General features: G+C 43.7%; 1 protein-coding gene across 3 annotated transcripts in view; it reads left to right on the top strand.

The window, feature by feature from the left end:
• The first annotated feature begins 5,151 nt into the window (after positions 1-5,151).
• The window catches only part of tmcc1b (transmembrane and coiled-coil domain family 1b), a 44,802-nt gene continuing 40,015 nt past the window's right edge, over positions 5,152-9,938 (top strand). For all 3 annotated transcript variants that reach the window (XM_084317730.1, XM_084317731.1, XM_084317729.1), the window contains exons 1-2: positions 5,152-5,202; positions 9,285-9,456. The gene's annotated coding sequence lies outside the window, so the exon portion shown is untranslated. The remainder of the gene's footprint in view (positions 5,203-9,284; positions 9,457-9,938) is intronic.

The following is a 9,938-nucleotide window of genomic DNA, read 5'->3' as shown; positions in this document are numbered from 1 at the left end:
GAGTAAAGTTTTACTCAGTTTGAGTAAAATTTACTCTGCGAAATTTACTGTGTACTGTACTTGCTATGCAAATACTGAGACTTGAGCTTTGTTTTCAGCATGGCATAATTTAATGGATACGAAACTCAGGCGCATGGGCCCATCAGTGCAGTGCAGCAGCAATTCCATGAGACTGAAGGTCAAACGGGGGAAGACTCCTCATTTTCTGGTGGACAGTGGTAAGTTCAACAAAGTAGTCTTGGATTATTCATATTATCATGTCATACTTCTACCAATGTTGGATCCTGTACATACATCTGATTAGCACTACACTCGGTAGTACAAATTTATATATTTTATACCCTTTTTAATCACCTGTATATTATTACTATTGCACTTTACTGTTACATTTGCACTCTGGTCGGACGCATGCAACTTATTTTCGTTGTACTGTATAATGATGCACATTTTAATCTAATCTAAACAAAAAGGGGATTTTGATGGATGGACACTTATCAAAAGTACCACTATTATGTAGTTCTCATCCTGTTGGTATTCTATTATCACTGGTATTATTATTGTTGTTCTATACTGGTGTTCTATTATCATTCCTACCTGAACCCCCCCCCCCCAATATGCTGCTTTGACTCTTGAATTACCCCCAAGGGGATTAATAAAGGAACACTTGACTTGTAGCTGCATCCACACAGTTGCTTCCTGGTCTCTCCAGCTTGCTGTCGGTCTCCCACTACACTGTCATCTGTTCCAGTTGATGGGGCCTTGAGTCAAGAGTCCAACAGCAGTTTAGAGCCATCGTAGAGCAGCCATTTGTATTCCCTACCAATGCAATATTAATGTTTTCAATAAATCAATCATGGCTGAAAGAGAAACAACATTGTTGTTGCACCTAATACCCCTGTATAGACCCGATACCCCCATATAGATCCAATACCCCTGTATGGCCCTAATACCCCAGTATAAACGCACCTGTTTTTATTTTCCTCTTTAAAAGCCTCCTGTGGACAGGTGTTGTTAATGTTTCACTAAAACACTAAATGCAGTGCATCTGGTGTTGGTGCATAACTGTGTTCCATTTTCAATGCTATTGTGATGTCCATGTCAAATAAAATAAACATAACTAACGAGGGAGGCCATGGGTGAGAAACGAGCCAGCTTTTTGGAACTGTTGATTATTGTCTGTCCATATGCAAAAACATCTACAGATCATTTTTATCGGGCAATACCAGTGTGGTGCAATAACATAATTGTGTCGTTGTAATTTTTTATGATATAAATCAGCTGCTATTTGATTACGAACACCTGCTTTGCCTAACTGTGTTCACGATGATGTATAACGGAATAGCCTGTTGTGTATTGGCCAACAATGTGTTGGTTGTACTGAGTTTAATCCCTCCCCCCTTCAAACAGGTAATGGGTCTCTGATACCCCCGTCTCAGATGCCCCCCCACTGTGGCTTCTCTACGCGGAGATCACGCAGAGATGTGCTCCATGTACCTTACCAGGGCTGCCATGTTACCAAACAGGTGCATTTTCCAAACTCAAAAGGTCTTCCACTCAATTGCAATATTAGAAGCCAGAATACGAAGCTGCAAATATAAAAAGTTATAAATCTGCACAGTTTATCCTCCCAACAAGTTTCATGGACCACCTTTTGAGCTTCCTCTGTCAGAACTATGTAGAAAAACTCGGTGGGATCAATTTAATCTATAAATAAAATGTATTTCAGAATCAGATGGTCTTCTCTGCCTCCATGTAATGTATATGCTTGAATATCAGAGTGCTGAACAAGTTACCCCTTCCCCTCTCCACCTTTGTGTTCTACAGGGTGGTAATTATGTGCTCCCACTGCGGCTGTGGGGGGCACCGATGACCATGTCCTGTCCTGTCGCACAACCACCTCCACCCTCTGTATCTTGTTTCCCATCAGGGATGGTGGTTAAGATCGGCGGTGTTGCAACAGATGAACTCAAAGTGAAGGGTTGGTGTTTTATTTCTAGAGTGTTTTAAATTGGTATTCAGAGTTTGACTTAGGCTTTTGAATTCCAGTCTGATGTTCCAAGTTGTCTTGCAGTGTCTGGTGTGTGGGAGCCCGTCTCAAAAGTTGGTGGCAGTTGTGGGCTAGTCGTCGAAGTTATGTCTGGACGTCTAGTGCTCACTGCACCTTACAACATGGGGTTGTGCGTAGAGATTAATGAGGTACTGTATGGTAAACTGTGCCATCTTGTGGCCACAAATGGAACTGAGGATGAAACTTGGTGCTGGTGAGTTTACAAATATGTTTCCTTTCAGGATGGTGAGCGTTTGCTCTCTCTCCTCTTGGCTGACGGGGAGCTTGTCGCCACATGCCACACGACACCAGCCTCCTCTACATCGACCACAACAACCACTGCGTCTGATACCCCATTCCCACAAAATCCCCGCTACCCGAGATACCCCCAACACCCGCAATATCCCTATTACCCACAATTCCCAATGTTTCCCGGATTCATCCCTACAACACTCTTTCCTACTACGGCCACAGAACATCCCTCTACTGTGAGAAGCACAACTCTCACCACTGATGTGCCTCCTGTTGCGTTCCCAAAGATTCCATATCCTGTTCCCCATCCCCAGTATCCATGGCTCCCATGGTACCCCATGTTTCAAACACCTCCAACACAATCTGACCCTCCTGCGTCCACCACAGAACATCCCTCCACCACTGAAGGCCATAGGATGCCTCCTGGTCGGTTCCCAAAGATGCCATATCCTATTCCCCATCCGCAGTATCCATGGCTCCCATGGTACCCTATGTTTCAGATGCCTCCAATGCAATCTGACCCTCCTGCTCCTACCACAGAAACTCCTTCCACCACCACAGAACATCCCTCCACCACTGAAGGCCATAGGATGCCTCCTGGTCGGTTCCCAAAGATGCCATATCCTATTCCTCATCCCCAGTATCCATGGCTCCCATGGTACCCCATGTTTCGGACACCTGCAATGCAATCTGACCCTCCTGCCTCCACCACAGAACATCCTTCCACCACCACAGAACATCCCTCCACCACTGAAGGCCATAGGATGCCTCCTGGTCGATTCCCAAAGATACCATATCCTATTCCCCAGTATCCATGGCTCCCATGGTACCCCATGTTTCAGACACCTCCACCGCAATCTGACCCTCGTGCCTCCACCACCACAGAACATCCCTCCCCCACCACAGAACATCCCTCCACCAACACAGAACATCCCTCCACCACTGAAGGCCATAGGATGCCTTCTGGTCAGTTCCCAAAGATGCCATATCCTGTTCCCCATCCGCAGTATCCATGGCTCCCATGGTACCCCATGTTTCAAACATCTCCAGCACAATCTGACCCTCCTGCTTCTACCACAGAAACTCCTTCCACCACCACAGAACATCCCTCCACCACTGAAGGCCATAGGATGCCTCCTGGTCAGTTCCCAAAGATGCCATATCCTGTTCCCCATCCGCAGTATCCATGGTTAGCGCAGTACCCTGCGTTTCCCACACCTAAACCACCAACGCAGTCTCCAGCCACTGCTTCTACCAGTAAGGACAGCGCTGCACCCGCTGGCCAATTCGCTCTGGTACCACAAGTCCCATGGTACCAATTGCCAGGTTTCCCACAGTTACCACACTACCACATGTTACCTGGACATCTCCCTCCTGCCACTACTGAGGGTAAGCTAAGGGAAGAGGATAGTTTATGGTTCTAATGATATAAAGTTAAAATGTTCTAATCTTTATGCATTCAAATGTTTTCATACTACAAAGCTCTAATTATAGATTATACAGTATGTAAAATATATTGTGTATATAACAATATATATATTTAATCAATTAATTATTACATAGCTTGGACTTTCAAATATACAAATTGTATTTCAAAGTCCTGACCAGCCATACCATACCACCAGTTAACCTGTACCTTAAACATTATGCTAATAAAGTAGCCATACCATACCACCAGTTAACCTGTACCTTAAACATTATGCTAATGATGTAGTCATACCATACCACCAGTTAACCTGTACCTTAAACATTATGCTAATAGCAGTAGTCATACCATACCACCAGTTAACCTGTACCTTAAACATTATGCTAACAGAGTAGCCAATATTAAATCTCTCATATCGGATGATCCTGCTGACTATTTGAAATAGTTTGACTTGAAAGCTTCCCCTGTTATGACACTGCTTGACCACTACTTTTGTTTTCTTCTCGTAGCCACTACAGAATCTGGGACAACCACACCTGCTTCCACTGAGGATGACCATAAGCATCCCAAACACCCGTGGTTTCCAGCACTCCCTCAGTATCCGTTCCCACTGCATCCGGGACATGTCCCTCAGTCTGCTGCTACTTTCCCTGAGCCCACAACCCAGGGACCCCGACCCCATCCTGCCTATCCTCAGAAGTACCAAAGCCCTGTGATGTACCCCCCTCCTAATTATCCGTTCCACAAACATCAACCTCCTGAATCTCCGACCCCTGCCACCCCCCAAATCACCACTTCAGCTGCTACTGTGCCCACTGAAGGACAATCTCATCACAAATATCCTCATGTGTATTATGGCCATCATGAGCACCCCCCTGCTCAGCAGCAACCAAGCTACCCCTTCATGCCCTATGGTGCACACTATAGATTTGGCCATCAGGGCTAAAATTTACCTTATACCCCAGTGTCCTGCACAGAAAGACCCTTTACCAGAAGCAATGCCTCATAGCAAGGCATTTAGATGATTACTCATGCTTGTGTTTTCTAGCTGGAAGGATCAAAGGGTCCATTTTCATGTGTTAAAATAAAATTTAATATCTACACAGTAGGCCTACACCAGATTCTGTTTCTTCTCCCCCCCCCCCCCCCCCCCCCCCCCCCAGTATCTTTGGGGCAAATTATGGTAAAATTGTAAAATATAAAGATATTATTATGATGATTCTGAACAAACGCAGTCAGGCAATTTGTTTGAGTTGCATGGGGGTCACATCTTTTGAATCTCATGTCATGTGTAGCTTTGTGTAAATAAGAAGTGGTATGACTAATCTGCATGAGATCATGTTGGTGGGAGCTGTGTGGGAGGGGGGGCGGGGCTCTGCTCCTACGGTGAGCGACACGCTATCTGACGTCATCGTGGGGAGTGTTCCATCCATCGGCAGAAATGAACGGCCATCAACACAATCCTCTCAGCGCCCATGTAAGTTGACGCCTGTAAAAACACTAGTTTTGCGAAGTACTCGTAACAATGTGAGGTCTGTCACCCATGTGTTTTTGAATACGCTGTACAATTGTATGGTTGGTGAACTTTGTTTATATCCCATTGTCGTTGCTGCCGATCATGTCTTGTTGGTGTAGCTGGCTAACCGTGTGATGTGATCAGACGAGCTAACGTTAGCTGCGGCGGACGGACGAGTCTGACGTCGAGTGAGCGCGTGTTTTGCGACACGGGGCAGTCCGCATGGGCGGCGTTAATTGTATAAATGGTGATTTAAACGTTTCTTATTTTAGGTTCAGGACCTAAAACTTAAAATTATACTCCTTAGCTGCCGCCCTCACCCCACCATGTCAAAGACTATTGCTTAGTGTGGAGTTTCCCAGGATATTTGCAGGTGTCCCTATTGAAGAATTTACTCTCAGCAGGTAGTTTATGAATGTGTTACTTACAGCATTGTTCCAAGTTAATAAACATGATTAATTGAAAATGGGGGGACCCTGATGTAAACGAGAGGTTCAAGTTCTCTGGTCTGCATCCCCTTAACAATTGTGTGTATTGAGCTGTACTGTATTGTACCCATTCTGCAATCTGTTAATAAAGTTTTCAATCAGGTAGGCTGTCATTCCTCAGAAGGATGGACACCAAGTGGCTCGTGTGAGCTGGTCGGTGACAGCTGCACATAAGCCTGAAGAAAGGCTTACAGTGGCTGAGCAGCTCAAATTACCATTGGCCATAATTCCTCATGTCACAATTATATTTTGATATCATCAGTTGCCTCTGTTTGATTAGACGTTTTTATGGAAGCCAATTTTCATATCCGGTGACACTGCATTGTTCCCCGGCAACCCAGAGGTTGAGAGGAGAGAACCTGGTTTATAGAACCTGGTTTAAAGATGGGTGTCTGTGTCTGTCACTACAGTGGGACCTCTTCTGAACCCAGAAATTGGAGACTCCCCACTAAGCTTCTACATGGAAAGCCTGGGGCAATCCAGCGACTCTAATGAGACCACACTGGCACAAAGTCTATTTTTATCTTAAACGCCTAAAATTACCTTAATTTAAGGATGGCTCGATCAGATATGAATCACAAGTTACTCATGTCTTCAAGGAAACCACCACATTCTGTGTAGGTTACTGTTGGTATCTTCCACTAAATTATGAATGTTGTCACAACACTGACGACATGGGTTAAGGGGCCTGAAAAACAATGTTTTCCAGTTGTTTCTAGAAGACCGTAGATGGCATAACCCACCGACAATGAATTACTAGCCTTATATAATGTTTCTATGGTGAAACGTTTGTGTGTCGGCCATAGCGGAGAGCGGAGACACTATATAATGAGTGATATGGAATTCTTAGAGACTTTGACCATAGCTCACTGTGGCACATATCATTCAGGCTTGTTTGACCCCAACCTTTCATTCAAATCTGTTCATAACATAATCTGGGGGTCTGGTTTCTCACGCTTGAGCCACAAGATGTTGTCAATGAGTAGGTAAGTCCTCTGCTCTGTTTGAGGCCCTTCAATCATGCAGTCAACGCAAGCAATTGAACGTCGGTTGGGGCAGCTGTTATGCGTAATAATAACTTTTATTTATATAGCACCTTTCATACAGGAATTGCAGCTCAAAGTGCTTCACAGCAAATGGCATAAAATGAACATATAATTAGCATAGTTGACAGAATAAAAGCAATGCATAAAGTGCAGACACAGGAATAGGCATAAAATGGACAATAAAAGTAGTGCAATGTACGTAGAAATAAAAGTGACGTCTATCTCAAGTAGTCAGCATGAATTCACCCGGCGGCACCGCAAAGCCGGCGGGCGCTCTAGACTAAATGGAGCGTCCTCCGGTGCATCACATTAGCTCGTAGCGTTAGCCGCCTCAAGAGGCGACCAGAGGAACGATCAAACCTGGGTTTCTTTGGTGTGAATTTAAACATAACAGTTAACGTAACGGTGAACGATAATAAAATGGTAAACCACACTGCCGTTTTCATCTATTACCTCGCAATTAAACACGTAGAAGTACCACGGCCTGACAACGTTAGCTAGCAAGCAGCTAACGTTAAATTCACATGATCCCTAAACCCCTGAGCTTCTTACTATTTGCTGGAAGAGTTTATTCATTACATGCAGTTGGTTTTTCTACATGTCCTCTATTGCACCAACGCATTTGAGCTTTCTAAAACATGATTCGTGATGATTAGCTTCAAACGTACACGTGGATATACACATTTCTATATACATTTGTCTTGTAAAATGTCTACATTATACCGTGCTAGGTTTTAAGGAAAGTTTTCTTTCCACCGAATAGTCCCGTCCAGGTCAATTCAGGATGCTAACTAACGCAATGATGATGCTGGTGTGTTTTATTTTGAGCACTACCATCTGCATATGCTCGGCTTACATTTCCCCCATATTCGTAACAAAATGATATATATATATTATACACAAACTCAATTGTATCGTATCATAGTTGGCTTGTTCATTTTGATTGTTTAAATATTGTATCTAGCCTGGGGTTTTCTCACCAACTCGACAAGAGAAGGGCGTAGTTCTGACGTCAGCCAGTTAACATGACTGTACTACAGTTGACCTGTCATGTCCTACACTATTATCACGAGGTGGTCGATTAATCGAGCTGTCTCTGCTTAAAATGCATTTTTTATTTAATCAGTTGGAGGTTATACAGGCAGCTCTTTGCATATAATGCAGGTGTATGGTGTTTTTATTTAATTAATACATTTTGGGGGGTAGGTGGCGGTATAGGAGTTCATACCTGATAACTTTATTAACAGATTGCAGAATGGGTACAATACAGTACAGCTCAATACACACAATTGTTAAGGGGATGCAGACCAGAGAAAGTCTTTCGTCTTGTTTACATCAGGGTCCCCCATTTTCAATTCATCAGGACATATGACATACCAGATTTGCAAATACAGTACTGTTTGTGGATACAAAAAGAGTCCAGAAAAGGGAGTATATACATTTGATGTCAAAACTGTACATTGTAGGAGGTTGGGTGGGTAACACTGTACAACTGTACAAGCACAACTGTACATTGGAATATTGACAACCATACAAGGTAATTTACTGTACATTGGAGGGGGTTGGGGGGGTGGGGAAACACTGTACAAACAAGCAAAACTGTACATTGGAATATTGACAACCATACTAGGTAATTTACTGTACATTGGAGGGGGTTGGGTTAGGACATTTACAGGGGCCAGTTTCGAATTGCAGTCTCCCGTAGGTGTTCTTTGAGAGTGGTTTTGAAAGTGGGTAGTGATTTACATTCCTTTACAGCTTTAGGTAGGGCGTTCCACATTGATGTGGCATAATTGCGAAACGTGTTTAGTCCCTTGTTTGAGCCGAATCTGGGTTTAACATGATTTGTGGAGCTCTCTCTGGTGTTGTGATCGTGGTATTCACTGACCTTTGGGAAGTATTTTGACATGTACATGGGTACCTTGGTCGTGTAGTGTATCTTGTAGACCAGGCCCATTGCAAGTTGCTGTACTCTGTCGTCTACTCTAAGCCATCCTAGGTTGTCAAAGTGGGCAGGGGTGAGGTGGGTTCTAGGAGTAAGGTCAAGCAGTAGTCTGACCAGTTTGTTTTGAGATGTTTGTAATTTGTTTTTAGCGCTTTTGAGGTACTTTGGTACCATGAGGTGCAAGCATAGTCGTAGTACCCTTGAATGAGTGCTCCTGCCAGAGTCTTAATGGTATTCTTGTTTACCAGAGAGGAGATCCGGTACAACTTGTACAAGAATCGAGTTCGTTGGTTGACTTTTTTTTATTACCTGTCATGATGTGCTTTGAATGTATGACGGCAAAGTGTAGCTAGGTCTACATGTCATCATATTTCAATGGCCTCAAGCTTCTGGCAATTGATAGCCTGGGATGGATAAAGTAGACCATCTTTCAAGCAACATTTCTAACAGCTATGTGCTCCTGGGATGTCAGTTTGGACGTGTCGACTCCCTTCACAGCTAAAGATAAACACCTGTTCACAGTTCACACTATAGTTCCTCACTTTTGTCTTTTTTTGTTTGCAGCATGTGATATTTCTAAACGTCCAGGGTAACAGCTGACTAACTTGGAAGGACAGCCTACCAGTTTGGAGAGAGTATCCAGTGGAAGCAGTGCTGCAAGTTCCCTTGGAATATATGTATTTTTTTCTTTTGCTAAAAGAGATCCCCCGATGCCTACTGATGACCACAACTGAAGGTAGGGCATTCTGCAGTGCAATTTGACTCTGCTCAGTTGCATTTCCCTCATAATTATATTCATCAGTCATAACAATAGCTGAATGGATATGGGTGAGGAGTGTGTAATGCTGAAAAGCACATTTTCATGCCAGTATTTTTTTTAAAGCCTCACCCCTAGAATACAAGGTTATATGTCAAGTTGTTCCAACTCTCAAAATGATGTTCTAACATGATGTAAATGAGCTGTGATAGAAGCTGGGAGAAGAGTGATAGAAGCTGGGGGAAGAATGATAGAAGCTGGGTGAAGAGTGATGGAAGCTGGGGTAAGAGTGATAGAAGCTGGGTGGAGAGTGATAGAAGCTGGGGGAAGAATGATAGAAGCTGGGAGAAGAATGATAGAAGCTGGGTGAAGAATGATAGAAGCTGGGGAAAGAATGATAAGAGTGATACAATAGTGATAGACGTATGGAGAAGAATGATACAAGTGATGGGAATAGTGAT

The sequence above is a fragment of the Notolepis coatsorum genome (genome assembly GCF_963971535.1).
Source record: "Notolepis coatsorum genome assembly, chromosome: 6".
Classification (NCBI taxonomy): Eukaryota; Metazoa; Chordata; class Actinopteri; order Aulopiformes; family Paralepididae; genus Notolepis; species Notolepis coatsorum.
The sequence above is the reverse complement of the archived record's forward strand: the minus strand, read 5'-3'. Positions and strand labels throughout refer to the sequence as shown.